Source organism: Tiliqua scincoides, chromosome 1 (genome assembly GCF_035046505.1).
Source record: "Tiliqua scincoides isolate rTilSci1 chromosome 1, rTilSci1.hap2, whole genome shotgun sequence".
In the NCBI taxonomy this organism is placed as follows: domain Eukaryota; kingdom Metazoa; phylum Chordata; class Lepidosauria; order Squamata; family Scincidae; genus Tiliqua; species Tiliqua scincoides.
Window position 1 is genome coordinate 93,625,287 of NC_089821.1, and position 18,871 is coordinate 93,644,157.

At 40.8% G+C, this 18,871-nt stretch overlaps 1 protein-coding gene across 5 annotated transcripts in view; it reads left to right on the forward strand.

The window, feature by feature from the left end:
- MBD5 (methyl-CpG binding domain protein 5) overlaps positions 1-18,871 on the forward strand; it is a 139,656-nt gene that overhangs the window by 53,056 nt on the left and 67,729 nt on the right. For 4 of the 5 annotated variants that reach the window (XM_066611943.1, XM_066611946.1, XM_066611947.1 and 1 more), the window contains exon 3: positions 15,531-15,606. The exons of the other annotated variant lie outside the window; for it this stretch is intronic. The gene's annotated coding sequence lies outside the window, so the exon portion shown is untranslated. The remainder of the gene's footprint in view (positions 1-15,530; positions 15,607-18,871) is intronic. 5 annotated transcript variants of the gene reach the window in all.

Below are 18,871 nucleotides of genomic sequence, written 5' to 3' on the forward strand. Positions count from 1 at the left end.
CCCTTGTAAGACATCTTGTAAGGCAAGATTCCTTCTCTCATAGCAGTTTTATGTAGTATGTTCAGTAGTTAGTAAAGTAGGTATCTTGGTGATATTAGTGGTGATATTAGTGCTGGAGGGCAAAGCTGCAAGCGTACTGTACCAAGAAGCACCAAGTACAAGAAGAAGAACTATGCACCATGTACCTCTGTACCAAGAAGCACCATGTACTAGAAGAAGAACCAAGAAGAACTATGTAGCCATGTAGTTCTTTGAAACTTAACTGTTATACCATCAACAAAGTAGAATGTAATCACTTTTTTTATTTTGAAGAAGAGGTACTTCAGCTATCTCTTCAGGATATAAAAAGAGATGGCAGTTTTTTAATTGATGATATTAACAGCTGGCACAATGATTTCATGATTTAAGACTGTCCGATCGCCTACCCCACCATAGCATGCAGCACACTTTCTGTTGGCACAGCTGCATGCTGTAACATGGCAGGGAATAGGAGTGGGCTGTGAGGCAGACAAGTTTGAATAGTTTTGGGTTTTGTTTTTGAAGGATCTGGAGTTTAGTATCTGTGTTTGTGACTGACAATACTCTCTCACTGTATGTAGCCGTGTTCTGGGATCTTATATTTGCTATCCAGTTGTTTTTCTGTTCATGAAACTGAAACATTCTCTAATAAAAAGTTATTCTGTTGCTGAAATTACTTGAAGTTTTTTCTAGAGAGTAGAAGGGGTGTGGGATATTGTAGCTGGATATGTTAGAATTTTGTATAGGCAAGTAGTGAAGTCTGCCTTTATATTGCCTCAATTTCTAATCCTAGAACTATATTGTCTGGTGGCAAAAGAAAAGCACCCTGTTCCTGCTCAGAGGTCATGTTTCTATGTTTGGGCCATGGCATTCAGATCAAGTTCTGAGCCCTGACTCAGATTAACCCTTTTCTGGTGTTAGCTTTAGTATAAAGTAGGTATTGTACATTTTGTTATGACATTATTTATCTTACATAAAGCAGCTTTGGATAATTTTCCTGACAAAATACCAAATAGAAATGTTTTATATAAACAATGCACAGTACATAATTCATCTGCAAGGACTTTTAACCATTTTACATCCAAAGCAGACTGGGCTAAATACAGGTCCAACCTATTTATCCATGAATTTTTTTATCTGTGGATTTATCTCAACACAGTGGGGGGTGATGGGAATTCAAAGTTGCACACACCTGTGCCTCCTTTGCCCAGCGCTGGTGTTGCCCTCTGTTTCAAAGCAGCCCAAAACACTGCAAAAAGGCTCCACTTTGCACAGGCAGGAAATAGCCTTGGAGCCATGGAAGAGGTTCCCCTTGTGAAGGAACAGTAAGACTCCTGGAGTCCCTGAGCCAGCGAAGACAGGAAGGGGGGGAACCTGTAGCCAGAACACATGCAGCAAGGTGGCGCGCTCTCTCTCTCTCTCTTACACGCACGAGAACAGGGGCAGGCGTGGTAGTAACAGAGGGGATTGCTTTAAAAAACCCAGGGAGTGTTTGCCGAATTCCCTTCCCCTTCAGACTGAGATGGTGCAGGCTCTCTGTGCTCCAGCCTACTGAAACAAAACAGCCCAGCAAGCAAGTCTTCCCAGCAAGCCAAAGCAGGAGATTTAGGTTACAATGTGATCCACACTTTCCTGGGAGTAAGCCCCATTGAGTAGAATGTGACTTACTTCTGAATAGGCAAGCACAGGACTGGGCTCTCAGGCAACAATCCAATCCACACTTTCCTGGGAGTGAGCTCCATTGACTAGAATGGGACTTACTTCTGAGTAGGCAAGCATAGGACTGGGCTCTCAGGCTATAATCCACACTTTCTTGGGAATAAGCCCCATTGTCTAGAATGGGATTTACTTTTGAGTAGGTAGGCATAGGTTCTATCTTCTGGCTGTCTGCAGGCTACCATATATCAAATCCAGAAAGGTTTTCCAGGCTATTCTCCATTCTTTGCTGGCCATTCTTCTCATATACTCCCCTCTCATACACAGTGGTGGCTCATCAACTCAGCAGTGACTGTTCTACCACAAGGAGTAACAGCAGCTTGTCAACCTGATCCTGACTCTGATCCTTTTATCAGGGCCAGTATCACTATTTTCTCTTATACTGGTTCATTTACAGAGCAATAAGGAAAGAAAGGGGTTTGAGATAGACCTTTGTAACTGTAGGAAAAAGGATTTTTTTTATTCGACTTAGGTTTTTTTACTTTGAGTACTAGTATGCTTTGAGCACTCTTCAGGATGCAGTAGGCAATAACTTTATTCCCTTAGAACAACAGTTGATGAGAGATCGGATAACAAGGCCAGTCAATCACCCAAGTCATCACTCAGTCCAAAATCAAACCCCCTCAAAATAAAATGTCTGTCCATTAGAGATAACAGCCAGTATTTCTCACTTTCAGAGAAATGAACCAATTTCCTACTCACACGGATATGTGTTCTCTCACAGCTCCATAGCTATGAATCTTGTCAACGAAATGCCCTATTATATATGTGCCTCTAAGAGGCATGCACACATGATTCATGGTGGCACAGCACTTAATGTGGTTTCCTTGTGTATGTCAATTGGCTATTTTGTTGCACCATTGCTGTTATCTTTACTTTCCTAATTCACCTGTTGGAGGTGATGCTGAGTTGTGCATATTTCTTTTTCTGCAGAAGTTTGTTAACTGGCACTGCTGTAATCTCTGAGGTCATGTAATGGCACCTGACCCATCTGTTGTGCAGTGGAATGCCTCCCTGAACATTGGTTACTTTTCCAGAACAAGTGTACGAAATCCTAGTGTTTGATAATTTGATATTGTGAATAACAGATTATCATACTGGTAACTTTTAAAATTTTATCAGTCTTGTATTATAGACAGTGGTGTTTTCCTCTTGATGAACCTTTAATTTTGATAGGTTTTGTTTGAATTGTATGCTAACATTATTGATAACAGAGTTTTGGTTTTGCCCAGTACAACTTCAGTACGCAAAATAAATCAATAAATATTTTGGCAGCAAAGTTGGGTGCTAATGGGCTGTTCTACTTCACTTGGAAACAAATGTAGTTCTCTGTCTAATTACATTGCACCAAGAATATTGTGCAATTTTCAGTATTGAGCTCCACAAACATGGCAACATTTATTATGAAGAAAATAAAAATACTAACTAGGCTTTTGTAGTTTTATAAATAACTGCCTCAGTTTTTCCAGAAGTGCTGACTAGCCAGCAGTTCTCACTGTAGTAAATATTTGTGGAAAAATGAGTTATTTTGCACAAAACTCTGTTCAAAGGGCAGATAGGTTTAGGAAAAAAACTGTGATAGATAGGCAGAACATACTGGAATACATTTGTTGAACTTTTTGTTGAAAAGCGGTATATAAATACTGCTAATAATAATAAAGTGATATTAAGGTAATAAAACTATCTATTGAAAAATACAAGGACTCAAAATAGTGATGGGGAGAAACGTATGCACTTTTCTAAAGTTCGGTTTTAACCATCGTTTATTTTTTTGTGGTTCTGGCTGCCATTACAAATGCTGCATCAGCATGAGGTACCAAAGACTCATTCTCATTCTGTTTGTTTCAGTTTGTCAGTCCAAAACTAGTAATGTCAGTCAGTCAAAGTAACAAATATGTTCAGGAATACAGGACTGACCACTTGTGAACTGAACCATACCCATCCTATCTGACAAAAGTCAGGAGAAGCTGTCTCCTTGCCAGACATTTAGGAAACAGTTCTGTTTTGGTTCTACTGATTTCCATCAAGAGGCTCACCAGTGGTGAGCTGCTGTTCAGGCTATTGTCAATCTTCCTATTTGAATCTTCCCTGTAAGGTCACATGGGCTTCCTGTTTAACCCTTCCCTTTTCAGTGTGTACAGGTCCAGCCTTGTGATACACTGATTTTTTATACATGGATTTGACTCAACGCAAATGGCCCCTGCAAATGAGAAGGAATGTGCTGATCCCTGGAGAAGGGGAAAAATGCACCCGTTTAAAATCACAGTTTAAAAAACTGCTGTTTACTGTTGCAGAGAGACAGTCCTACAACTGATTACAGGTGTAACCTAAGTATCCACAGATTTTTCTATCTCGAAGCTGATGAGAAGGGCCCTTTAAATTAAAGGAAAACTGTTGTTTCATAATGCCAGAGAGGAGAGCCAGCTGATAATCCATCAGTCATTCTCTATGCAGGCTTTACTCCTCCCTTCCCCCTGAGCACGTGAAAGAAGGCTTAATGGCAGCGATTATCACCTTCTCCATTCTTTCTCCCTTGCTGGGGCTCCTGGTAAAGGGAGGAATTGAATCCTAAGCTCCTGGAGAGAGACTGATTGACTCTGTGTGCACTAAAAAGGTCAGCAAGGCTGTTTTAAATCACCAGGACAAAAAGACTTTGTTTTTTAAATTGATTTGCTATCGTGCGTTTTTTGTCATCCATGTGAGTTGGAACATAACCCTCGCGAATGAGACTCAACCTGTACATTAAATTACTAGGCAAAGTTTGACAGAAGCTTTGCATTCAGTACCATGGGTTTGACACCCCAAATGCTGCAATACTAATACCTATCCAGTTGCAAGACAAAGTGAGAGTTAACCCTAGTGATCAGTGAACCTGCTGTAAATGTCAGCTTTTGAAGAACTGATATTTCTTCTGAAAAAAGAATCCAGAATTCTAGAGCAACAGTTGTTAATTAAATGCTTGATGGCTATAGCAGCAACTAGTTTCATTGCGGGCACATCCAGTATGATGCAGGGCAGTGTTTTTGTGTGATACTAACTAGGGCTTCTGAGAGGAATTTTATCAGGGGGTACAAAGTTTCTTTTGGGCCCCTTTCCAAAGGGTGGTGATGGGCAGGGAGGGGTGAAACAGGGAGGGTAGACACAGCGGGAAAAGTCCTTGGAGCCCAGGTCTACCAACCCATGTGGCATCAGTAGTGTCCCCAGCATCCCCAGTTGTGGTAGTGTTGTCAACATCCTGTGTGGGCAACAAGTCTTCTATACAATGTCTGAGTAGATAGGAAATTTTAAGAACCCAGGAATAATAATAATAATAATAATAATAATAATAATAATAATAAAACTTTATTTTTATCCCGCCTTTCTCCCTAACGGGACCCAGGGCAGCTAACAACATATTAAAAAAACAAATTTTAAAAACATTAATACATAGCAGATAAAAACATTTAAAAACACATTACAGAGGCCATAAAAACAGTAGTCAGATTAAAGACAGAATAAAGAACTTTCTGGGGCCCCTCCTTTTGATCCTGGGCCCAGGTACAAATTAACCCCTTTACCCCCCTCTCCTAGGCCCTGATACTAACCATGGTCCTGTGATTTAGGAATTGCCAACTTTTACATTTTGACCCTTGAACTAATCCTTTAAATGATCTTATTGTGGAGGAAAAGATTGTTGTTGTTTTGGCCACTGGGAAGATTTAAAGGAATGTTTTGTATTTAAATGTTGAGATTTCATTGAAAAATATAATGGTTAATTATAAATTGAAAAATCACATTTGCAGTAATTTTTCAGTAGTTGCTGCACTTTCTTGTTGCATTGTGACATAACAAAAGTGAAGATTCAAACCATGTAAAACGTAATATTGTACTACATGTTGCTGAATGTTAATTTCACTATATGATATGAAATTTTCTCCAACAAGGGTACAAAAGCTGTAGCTCTCATTCCATGAGCAGGTGCCCCTGGGTGGTAGTAAGGAGTTCCTGTGAGAGAAAGGATTCTGCAGTAAGCAGAACCAGAGATTCTCTCTTCCCAATAGCAGAAACCTGCAGTTGCGGAGACTATTTTACAAGTCGCTGATTTGCTAGTTTTTGAATGAAACCTGAGATGATCTGTTCTAATTCCGATTATTTATCAGGACACCAGGACACCATCCACATAGAAATGGGGAAAAGATGTGAGAAAAAGTTAAAATCCATGACCAGTTCTACAGTGAGAAGTACCCAGATTGCTTTTGCCATCCAGAATTCAGCAGGTAGAAACCAAGGTGATAGGGATGAAAGGAAGATATACCAGCAAAATGAATGCACTCACTGCACTGAACTTTTCTAAGTGGATAGAGTGTGGTGACTAGTCAGGGAAATGGTTTTATGTCATGTGCCACCAACTTGCTTTTACGTTTTATATTGATGAGACACTTTAAAGTCCCACTAGGTAGTACATGTTCATGCTTTCTTCTTCTCCCCATCCCTTTTCTCCATGAAAAAGAGGTACCATAGAACAGTGGTTCTCAAACTGGCACAGTTCATGACCCACCAATTTGTGTAAATGTCCCCCATCCCTTTAAGGGGTGGAGGGAATGGAGAGGCAGGGAAGCGATCCCCAGGATGGCATCCATATGGGGGGCCAGGGGAAGTGCTTGTGACTTACTTTATGAAGGCAGAGCTGCAGCAGGCTAGGAAGTGTGGGGAGCCCTGTGCAGCCCTCTGCAGCACTTCCCGACACTTGGAATCTTAGGAAAAAGCGGGTGCAAAGCACTTCCGTTTTGCAGGAGGTGCTTTGCGCCTGTTATAGAACTTCCTCAACCTCGGGGAGCACTGTGGAAGGCTCCTCACACCTCCTGCAGCCTGCTGCAGCTCTGCCTACATAAAGTAAGTCACAAGCACCCCCTCGCCCCCCCCTTAGTGACACGATCCTGGGGATTGCATTGCTGCCCTAGCCCCTCCCCCACAAAGACTTACTGAGGGAGTAAAACTCCTGCAAAGTTTGAAAAACCACTGCCATAGATACTTGCCCATATAGCAAGAAATTTCTACCGATAAATCAAGCTTAGATCATCACCTCCCTGTGCATCACTCAAGCAAGTGTGGCATGGCAGAATCAATGCAGAGATAATTACAGGACTGTTAATCTCCACGGTAACGTCCCTGGCAAGCTGTGGCCAAAGTTAACCTTTTATTCTCCTCCTGAGAAAAGGGCTAAAGGCATCCATTGAAATGAAGCAAACCTTGTTCTCTTTGGCGTTCCCCTGGCAAATTCTTGGCAGAGGTCTGTTTTTTTAAACACCAGGATGTAATCCTGGTTTCCATTTGAAACAAAATTCCAGGAGACAATTAGTGCACCATTACTTAAGAACACCCATGGAAAGCAATGGGTTCTACTTCTGAGCAAATAGGGTTGCAACTATGTGCAGCTGCACTTGCTCATAGTCATTCCTTGTTGCTTGTCTCTCTGCTGTGAATTGAATTGGACACACCCAGTTGTATGTTATAAGTTGTATGTAACATGTAGAGCCTCTAGCTTAACACACTAGTTCTTCAACACACCTGTTCTTCAAACAGATAAAAAGAGAAAATGCTGTGATGAATACAAGAAGTATGGGTTTTCATACCGAGGAGATGAGCTTATATTATTAATATTAATTACAAACATTTAGCTAATATGAGGGGTACAATTTATGGTAATAGGCTGCTAAGGGGAATGCAAATGAAAAGGGGTTTGGAACCACTGCAGGAGAACTATTAAATATGTGAGATGACAAACCCCACCTGCTGAAATTCCCTCTCCTATACAATTCTTAAAGGTCCAGGATCTCTAAAGTTGAAAGTTTGCCCAGCCCTGCACTAATTTAAAATGGTCAGAGTATTACACATTATTATCCTACTGATTTTTTAAATTCATTTTTGTTTCTCATGTCCCTGTGCTAGTATTGGAAAGTAGCATCTTGTTAAGACATAAGCAGAATTCTTGTGAACTTTGTGGGTGACCTTATTTATAAGTTTTATCTTGAGTGAAGAGGCCTGTGTCATATTAAAAAGTGGGTCACTGCCCTTTTTGTAGTCTTGTAAAACACTCGTGGTTTTGATCTGATTTACAAAACAATCTTGTCATTTCCATTTGACTGAAGAGGAATACATTGAACATCCAATAATTATGATTAGTCTGGTCTGCAAAGGCTAGATTATTTATTTATTTATTTAAAACTTTATTGTGTCACCTTTCCAAGATTCTGAGTAGCACAGTATAAATTCATAACAGGGAATTGAAATTCAGCAACATTGCCTAGGCAACATTGCTTCTTGCTCAGCAGCCTCTTTCCTGTTCTCTTAGCGCCTTCTTGGTTTGCACAAAATCTTGCATGATCCATAATGGCAGCTCCCAGGAGAAGCAGGAAGGAGAAGTCACTGGGGACATCCTGCTGCACCCCTGTGAGTTTACCACAGCACCTGAGGGCATCACATTGCACAGTTTGGGAACCAGTGACATAAGTTATAATACAAAATGTTACCTGCACAAGGAATTCATTGTGTAAAAGATCCTGCACTGTGTGAACAGAATTTCTGTGTTCCTTTACGATAGGGATCGCCAAACTTTTTGGTATGAGGGCCGCATTGTATATCTGACACGGTGTCAAGGGTCGGAAAAATAAATATTACATACATGGAGAACCAATGTACTGAAAGTTTCACTGAATACAGTAAGTGGGTGGGAGTGGAAGGAGGAGGGAAGCAGAGAGCAAAATTGACTTGCACAGGAAAAAGGAAATGGATTTTGAAAAAGCATCACGCCATATATGATGTAAATCACTAACTTTTTTGGGGGGGTGTTATTTTTTGCTCCATATAAGTTTAACATCTGCATTAACTTTAATTTATATTTCGAATCTCTCAGCATCAGTATATATCACATCCAGCCACTAGAGGTGACTAATGTAATACAATGTAATGGAATACAGATGGGCCCCCATATTCACGGATCCTGTGTCAGCTGTTTCAGGTATACGCGGATGTGGGGACTCCCTCCCCCCAGTGTGTACCCCTCACACACCCATTAAATAATTTTTAAAAGTTATTAAGGTGAAAATTGGCTTGCTTAAATAAGTCAATTTTTGCCCCTATATCTGTAAAAATGATGCAATGAGGGCACACAGAGGGTGGCGGCTACTCCCCACACTTCCCCTGTGCACCTATTAGACTATTTAAAAAACTGAACAGGCCCATGTTCTTGCTTAAACAGACTGTGTTTGCAGCTAGCAGGAAGAAAGGAACAGCAGTAAGGTCTTTGTATTGATCTCACTGGTATTCCCTTTAACTGTCCCAGGTGCAAAAGCATATACAAAACAGCTGGAATTATTAAAGGGAACACCAGTAAGGTCAATAGAAAGACCTCACTGCTCTTCCTTCCTTCCTTCCTGCTGGCTGCAAACGCAACCTGTTTAAGCAAGAACACATGCCTGTATGTTTTAAAAACGGGCATGTAGGGCGTGGAGGGCTTGCCTCCACCCCACATGCGTCCCCTGCATGCCCATTTTAGACACTTCTGTGGTGCAAATCCGCCTGATTTTCACCTTGATTAGTGTTTAAAATGATGTAATAGGCGTGTGGGGGGCTGCGGGCGTGGGGGCGTCCACGGAAGGGATCCCCGCAGATTCCAGGGCACACCTGTAATTTCATTTCATTACATTGCATTACATTCAGCACCTTTTGTGACTGAATGAGGTACAGGTCCAACCTTGTTATACATGGATTTTTTATACATGGCTTTGACTCAACACGAATGATCACTACAAATGAGAAGGAATGTTCTGATTCCTGAGAAGGGGAAAAAATCCATCCCTTAAAATCACAGTTTAAAAAACTGCTTTTCTTACTCTCGTAGAGAGATAGTCATGCAAGCGATCATTCCATTCTTCTACTGAGCCAGGCAAAGGCAGGGGTCCTTTTCATTTCTAATTGCTGTCTGCCTCTCTGCAACAGTAAGAGAAGCTGTTTTTAAACCACAATTGTAAAGGGACGTACTTTTTTAAAAAACTGCTTTTATTTAACACATTTGATGGTGTCAGCAGGTAGTCCCAGAATCAAACCCCTGCAGATGTCAAGGCACAATCTTATTCCATTAGGAGCAACAGAGGGGCAAGAAACCTGGAAGAGGGTCTTTAAATCTATTTTTCCACTTTTTTTTTAATACACGGATTTTTTTTTAATCCACTAGGGGTTCCAGAATGGAATGGAACTCCAGTGGATAACGAGGGATGACCTGTATATACCCATGCAGGGAGATCCAGAAGTGCACCTTTTAAGCTATTTTTAGCCCAGAGATGCTGGAGAACAGCATGGGCTGGATGGAATCCTCCTGAGGGCTGGAGTTTGGAGATCCCTCCTTTAGGATGATAGCAACTGTAACCACAGAGAATTTGACAAATGCAAGATAATTTTATACAATATTTTAATTATTTTATGCAAAAAACAAGATTGTGCATGAAACACTGTGATCTTATTTCTTTAGGCAAAAAAGTAAAAAAAGTTGAGGGAGACAACGAGAGTGGGGGGGGGGAACAGGAGGCAAGTGAAAACAAGGGAAGTATATGTGGGTGTTTCCATTTCACATACTTAGTTACAATAGGGAGTGTGATTGCCACTTTAGATGATAATATACATCCCAGGGCTTTTTGCTCCTTGTTTGATTCCAAATGGGTTAAAAGATATCTTTGAAAGACAAGTCTTGCCTTTAAAAAGAAAAAAAAAACAGTTCATTGCATTGGAGTGGCACTTTCTCTCAAGTTAAAGCAGGTAAATCTATTCAGAAAGTTTCTCTAGAATGTGTTGCTGATATCCGAACCAAAAGCACCCTGCTGTAGGTAGACAGAACACATTTTTGAATATGGTTGTGCCTAGAGAAATAGTAATATGGGGGAACGAACCAATACTGCAAGTTCAACTGATAGGCTACTTTGTTTTTACCTAGGCTGGGCAAAATTATAAAGGCCCAGCACTTCCTTGTCACTTGGTAGGTTTTGGGAATGTTCAAGACCTCATCAGTTTTAGGGGGAAGACACACACAAATGTTGTGATAACTTCTGGAGAAGAGGTAGGTGGCTTAACTGAAGGGGAGGTTTAACTCAGTAATACAACACATGCTTTACATGCAGGTGGGCCAGGTTCAATCCCCAGCATCTACAGGGAAGGCAGGAAAAAACTATTTGAGCCCTTGGATAGCTGTTGCCATTCACTATTGGCAATACTGAGCTGGGTGAACCATTGAACTGACTCGGTAGAAGACAGCTTCCTTTTCTCTTGTAGCCCACAGTGGTGCCTGCAGGTTTCTTATGGTCAGCGGTGGCAGTAAAAGAAGTGGCACATGTTTCCTCAGCAACCGACTATTGGCTCCTGCCATTTTTCTTTTTGTAATGCATTGGAGAATTCCAGAAAGACTAATGGTGGGCAACAGGAACCAGCTGCAAGGAAGACATACAGAACAGCTGCTACCACCAACAGAGTGGCAGCCTTTTCAGTTTAAAAGGCAGGCACTACTACAGGTAATGTCCCCCTCAATTTTTGCAATTTTGTAAGACTCCCCTTCAAAAGTAAGCCAATTCCCCTGCTATTGTTATCACCTATGAAAATATCAGCAAATAGAGAATTTTGGTCAGTATTACATATAACTATATATATGGATTTCATTGTGTGTACGTTGTAAGGATAAATGATGTGCATAACTGTGTTTACAAGTATCAGGTAGGAATATAAGTAAGCATCATAATCCTTTTAAAAGTAAATATGAAAATAACTTGGCATAGACCTTATTAATGATAGAAAGTTATCAGTAGATTAATAGAACTCTTTTGCATGCCAGGTAGGAAGTTCCACAAGAAATAAGACACATCTATCAGCAGCTTTATGGTTAAAAAATAGTACTTTATCTGTCCAAATAGCAAGACTTTTCTTCTCTCTATATCAACATAAAGTATGCTAAATTCACTTACTGTTTTAGTTTGGCTTACTAAGTAAGATGGAAATATATATGCATACAAAACAGAAGCTAAAAATAAATTGTAGGTTTCAGGTATGCTTTATGTCCTACATTGTACAAGAAATCCTTTTTCAGTTGTAGTATACTTCTGTGAGACTCATAATTTAAAACCCTTTAATTTTCTTAAATAGAGAGTCCAAACATCAGCTACTAATTCCTTAAGAGAAATGGGGATGGTGTTGCAGTGTTAATATGCAGTATACAGACAAATGCTTGCCATGGCAACCAACAATTGGTAGGGGTGAGTGTGAAGTCATAGGGAGTTTACAAGTGCTTTCCCTTTTACGAGCCTAGGTGGCATATATAAATAATTTTCTGCCATTTTGTGTTGTTGTATTGACTTGCTTGTCAATAGCTTATTTTAATTCTGTTTCTGAATGGAGTAAGGATTGCAACTATGCCATTTCGAGAAAACTAAAATATACCTTCTCTGTCAATAGAAGGATTCGTTTAGAAAACCAATGTCTGCTTTCAGTAATAAAACACATTATTAAAGCCTGTCACATCTTTATAAGATGTTTTAATGGTATTCGCTTTATTAACTAAATTGAAGCCTCTGATTCTTTATACATGCACATTTTTTAATCATGTCCTTTCTGCTTACTTCTGTATTGTAATATGAAAGCAATGTTGCCTGAACAGTACCTCAGCTAAATAAAAAGCACTGTGTTAGTCACTCTGCACTGCCAAAGTTCTTCACATCTTAGTACAATTTTAAGATTGATTTCCTACGTACTGTGTTCTTAAGCTCAGAGGCACAAAGTGTCACCCACAAGAGCAATTTCCATGGAGAATAAGTAAAACAAATGCACACATTGGGCATCATAAGTTTACCCAACTTGCCCATACATGGCTCTTTTCCTTCCTGTTTGGACATGGCCGCCTGTGCTCCAAAAGAGAAGGCAGCCTTTGCCTTGCCTTTTCCCCTCTCTTTTCACAGAATGGGAAAGCCTTGGTATTGAGACTGTTGAGCACTGCTATTTGCTTTACATATTTGCTCACATTCCCACCCTGTGCCAGAAGGGAGGCAAAATGCTGCTTGGCCATAGCAGCCTATTCATTCATAACACATTATTTGCTATAACACACTGTGGCTTGTAGCAGTGCATCACAACAAGTAAACACCATTTTGAATATTGCAAAAGAGGCAAGTGACAGCAATTGCTTTCCTCAATCACAATTTGTAGGCCAACACTGCTAATAACATAACTAATAACTCAACTGATTATGTGAATTGACCCATTGTCAGAGTTAGATTCTGAGAGCTGTGGTTCATGGGCGCTCTTTTAGTATACACAGGTAGATCACAAAAGTCCATTCCTTGTGTAGAGAGAAACAGTATTGGTAAGTGCTTTAGCAAGTGGCTGTAGGGTTAAGGCTGAAAGCCATTCCTTTTTTCTCCTTTATCCTAGGGTGCCAGGAGAAGGCAAAATTAGGGATAAGAATGAACACAGCTGTGAGACATCTAGCAGAGGCATGAGATTAAACTTACCTTTTTCTGGGAGGTCTCAGGTGGCAATCAAGTTCTATCTTCTTTTTTTTTAATCAAGTCCTCTGGGGAATATAAGAGGAGTGTTTGGTGACCACTCTTTCTCCTTCTTGCCATTTGCCTCCTGGAGTTTCCTGAGGTGTGCATCCATTTAACCTACAAAGCTGGAACTTCTGTTGGCAGATAAGTACAGTAGATAAAGTTAGAGCCTTTCAGCACATCTTGTGCTGGAACAGGCAGACCAGGAGGCCTGTGCTGTATCCAGCACAAGATAGGGCCCCATTCAGCCAGAGGTAAGGGGAAACTCTTCCACTTAGCCCCGGGTAAGCCACTGCAGCGCCAATAGGTCTCAGACTTGTGCCATGTCCTGATGTGGCATAAGGCTGAGAAGAACGGAGCTTGCTCCACACTGCTCGGGAATAGGGGTTGGGATCCGGCATAAGTGCTGGGTCCTAGCCCCGCCTTCCACTGCCCTCTGCCTGCCCTGGAACACCTCCCTCCCACCTCCTCCCCACCCTCCCCAGAGCCTTGTCAGTCAAGCTCAGCCAACACAAGGCAGCACAACACAACAACAACAGAGTCAGTGCAAAGGCTGGATTCAGCCTCCGAGAACTGGCACATATCCTTGCACCATCCCACCCAACTCATGAGGAGGCGCAAACGTGCTTTGCAGCACTTAAGGGACTTGAGCCGGCTCAAGGGTGCCTCAGGATTGCAACCTTTGTTACTTTCATTCCTGTTTGTTGTTCCTTGTATATTTTATCTTGTATGAAATTTTATCCTTTAGAATAATAGTATTATCAGGTCTTTGGCATCCCAGGCCCTGAATTGTTGTAAGCCAGGATGTGGCAGGAGGGGCCTTGATGTCCAGGCCTGGTAAGAAATGTGAAAAAAAGGAACAGCAGCACAGTATATGTGTGTAATCAGCAATCAACTGCACCTGTGTTAGGTGGGAGCCATGTGACCTGGGAGGATGTGTGCAGAATCACGTAGGCTATGGTGGAGTGGTGCAATGCACCACTGGACAGCCAATCAGAAAGGTTCACAAGACTGTCTTGTGATGATGAGGTTGCCCTATTCTGATTGGCTAGCCCTGGTATATATGGGGGCAAGAACAGACACCAAATGTGGGTTGCTATAGTGGAGTTTCTGCGTGTTGTGCTGCTGGTTTGTTCTGTGACTTGGACTGCTTATCGTGACTATGCCTTGCTGTATCCCTGACTTTTGGACCGTTTAACTGACTACTCTTCTGCCTGCTCCTTTTACCAATACATGCTTCTGCAACAAACAAGCCTGTGTCTGCTTCTTTGGCTCTGTTTGGGATCGCCTGCTTCTTGTGCTATCTCCCTACGCTCCCGTGCCACTCTGCTATCGGGAAAGTAAGGGCTATTCCTCCCCTGCTTCCCTGACAGGTATTATTCTAAATAAATCTTTTTAAAGTGAGTTCTTGATTGGTTGGGCAAATCCAAAGGTATGCTAGACCTTACAGTGCAGAAGCCTTAGATCAGTGTTTCTTAATATTTATCCCCTGCCATAGCACTTCTCATGATCCACATATCTGAAGTTACTGGTGATGATGTCATCGCCAGTTTCTTCTGGGTTGAGGCGAGATGCGATGTGACAACCTCCAGTAAGAATCTAAGGATGGGCAGGAGGGCTTTTTAGAGTGGGTGAAAAACATATTTTAGAGCTCTTCCCACTAAGCCAAGCCTCCTACCGCTGTTTATCATGTCATGTCACTAGTCTCACTGCCGTATAGCAGATGTCTGAGGTCCAACAAGTACCACCAAGCACCAATCCTGCTGCTCAGGATTGTGCCATAAAATAGATGCTTGAGGGAAGCAGGGGCTGTTCCACAAACTGCATCCACCCACCACCTTCCTCAATCTGCTGGCATCCACTGCTTCCTCTTAACTCCTATTCCAGTTCCTCCACCACCGTTTCTTTCTTTCCTGAGCATGCTTATCAGAGCTGTTGACTTCCTCCCCTGTCACAGCTTAAGATGTCCAGGTGAGAACAAGATCCTCCTAGTCCAGTGTTTTACAAGAAGCCATGTTGGAGGACAACTATGACAGCAAAGTTCAGTGTGATACTGGCTATCACAGAGGAGTCCTGGCACGCAATGTGGCATGCAGGCTTCCATTTTGAGTGTGAATTTGCTTGGTTTTTCCCTGATAGCTTGGACCCACATTTTTCCTTGCAAATGTGGAAGGTACTTCTGTTTGTGCAAGGAGGAAAGGGGTTTATCTCTCTTACTTCCCTCAGTTTCTTCTTTAGGAGTCTGGAGGGGGAGTTGTGGAGGGGGCGCATGAAGATGTGCAACAGACAGGAGGAAGCTGGGAAGCCCTATTGTGTAAGTAGAACTCCACCTGCATTTCTTAAAATCCAGGCCAATAAATATATAAGACTGGCAATATGCAGTGTGCAGTTACTTTGAAGCCCAGTGTCATGTTACACAGAATTACCTTTTTTTTCCCCAAAAGCAAACTTCTCATTGTACGCTCAATTTCTAAGTATTATATATGAATTTATAGTATGGTGCAGGTTGAACTGATGGTACTGACTGTGACAATGCATTTTATATGAGTCAAGATTTAGTAAACGCTATGGAATAGGCTTATTAGAAAAATACCACTGCCTGATATTTTCATTATTGTTTTTATATGACCTAGTTTTTTAAAAACTAGGTGAGACTTTGCTGCATTGCTGATATTTTTCTTTCATTTCATATAAATTATTCTGTTACTGGTAAATTTAATTCCGCAGCATAGATGACTAACATAATTAAAGTACATTTCCAAAAGCATGCATAATAATTTTTTATTCTGTGTATTAATATTTTTTATAAACAGCAGCACTTTCTTATACCCATAACATAAAAATACATCACTATACTATAAATATAGCCATCTTTTAACATGAGAGTGTTATACTATTCCATATTTATTTTGAACTACAGGTGTGCGCTGCTTAAATGGACCACATTTATGATAGTGGTCAAAGCACAACAAAGAGGCTCTTAGTGAGGCAATCGCGTCTCCCATAGCCTGCAGCAGAGTGTCTGTTTACACAACAAAGATGCTCTTAATGCAAAGAAGAGGCAGTTGGCTTCCAGTAGCCTCTGCAGCCAGTGAGTGTCTAGAAGGTAGTGTCTGTTGACAATAGAGGCACTAGATTGGGCTAAATGTTCGCTTAATGACCTAATCACATAATCGGAGAACGTATCCCTGTCTTTAAGTGGCGAACACCTGTATAATTATTTCCTTTATCGTTGTATATGTGATCAAATGATTATTAGACTGTTCTTACATATGGTATTTATCTACCACGTAGTTTTGTGTTGAACTCTCAAGTAGTCTCTAAGGAGTATTCGAAAGAACAGATTCTCAAAGTGTTCATTATCCAACTTTGACTCAGAAGAATAGTAGTTTGCCACTTATTGGTATAAACCCCAAACATTCACTTTCCAAGTTTCCGTAAGTTGCAGTGTTCTTCTGAATTAAGGCTGTCAGTTTTCAGATTTCAAAATTAGGATTTTATCAAAAATGCTGTTTGATTGTTTGACTAAAGCAGGGGTGTCCAAACATTTGGGCAGGAGGGTCACATCATCTCTCTGACACTGTGTCAGATGCTGGGAAAAAAAAGAATGAATTTACATTTAAAATTTGAATAAATTTACATAAATGAATATATTAGAGATGGAACGTATATGAACAAATGAAGGTCTTGCAGTAGCTCAAGGCCTATAAAAGGCCTTGCACAAATCAAGGCCAGCCTTTCCTTTGCTGGCACTGCTGCATCACAGATATGAAACAGCAAGTAGTGGAGGAAGCCCTCATCCCACAGTTCAGGTGAGAGGCCGAACAGTCATTCTCACATTGAGAGCAGTTGCGTCAGGCTAGCATGGGCTCCAGCAAGTCTCCAGAGTGCCAGAGACTCATTGGAGACTAGGGGCTCCCCACAGGCCATATTGGGGAGCCCCTGAGGGCTGCAAGTGGCCTCCGGGCCGGGTTTTGGGCCCTGGACTAAAGTATGACAATCTACAGTATGTGCATTTATAGTTATAGGTGTCTTGTTGTTTATTACAACTAGTAGTTCTGATTGTCAGTTTGCATCTATATCTGCATCAAATGATGCTTCTCACAATTTCAGTAGGACTCTAATAAGCATCGCATTGGGAATCTGTACATGTGTTGGCTTCCTGTGTGGAAACTTCTGCAGATTGATCTCATTGCTGGATTGGGAAAATAGGGCTCTGTTGGACATATTTATGTGGAGTTCAAATACTTTTCAGCACTTTCTCTGACAGACAAGTAATATTTTTCTTAAATTACAGCACAATCCTATACGCATCTCAGAAGTAAGTCCCATTGAGTTTAATGGGACTTACTCCAAGGCACATAAAGCTGTAGGCTTAATGTGTCTGTGGCAGCCGGTGGCAGTTCTCACTCATGTTTAAAACATAATTTTGATTTGTCATTTTAACCCTGTGTTAAGCCTTGTACAGTAATGGCTCCCATAACTCTGCCTCCTTTTGTACAGCACTCTTTGTCTTGGCACTATTGGCTGCTATTCTAGCCATTAGGAACAGTGAACTCTGGGAGGTATGCGGACCAATTGACATTAATTTTCTGCCTTAATTTTAGCAACACCTTCTGTAGCACTGTTTCTCACATCACTTAACTTCCTAGAACAGCTCCCTTGCTCTATGGGAAGTCTTCTTGTATTTGAATTTGCAGAATCTAATATTTGATGAATCTTGTCAATCCCAGCTTTCATTCAGGAATGCTAGCTGCATGGCTACTGCAAAAGGTCTAAGAAAATGCAGGCAAAATTAAGTGTTCCAGTGTTCTACTCACAATCCCTCCTTGACCCCCAGCCACTTCCTTCTGTTAACACTCTAACTCTTAACTTGACGGATCTCTCACTCTCTCAAACAAGCAAAACAGTTCAATTACATTTCCTTTAAATAGTTAATTACTAAATTCCGAATATAGCATGCCAAATTTAGATACGTTTGCAAAATATAGTTACACACTAACTTCCATAATTCTTAATAAAATTTGTACACTATGTAAACTAATAGTATTCTTGTTAAAGTTCAGTGCTTAATTTATTATTATTATTATTATTATTATTATTATTATTATTATTATTAACAGTATTTATATACCACTTTTCAGCTAAAGTTCACAAAGCAGTTTACAGAGAAAAATCAAATGGCTAAATGGCTCCCTGTCCCAAAAGGGCTCATAATCTAAAAAGATGCAAAAGAATACCAGCAGACAGCCACTAGAACAGACACTGCTGGGGTGAGATGGGCCAGTTACTCTCCCCCCTCCTAAAAAAGGAGCACCCACTTGAAAAAGTGCCTCTTACCCAATTAGCAGGGGTCATAATAACATGAGCTATGTTGTCCTTGTTTTAAGAGCTAAATGTTATTCAGAGTAACAATTAAGAAAATTTGCATACAATATTCAGGATTCTGTATTAACTATGCTTGTTAGCATAATGTTCAGTGCAGAATTTTGATTTTCTTAGCATAGAATTAGATTTTTGCATATAAAAATCCCTGACCTGAACTGAAAGGACCCAATTTTTTCTTGGCATGTTAGTGT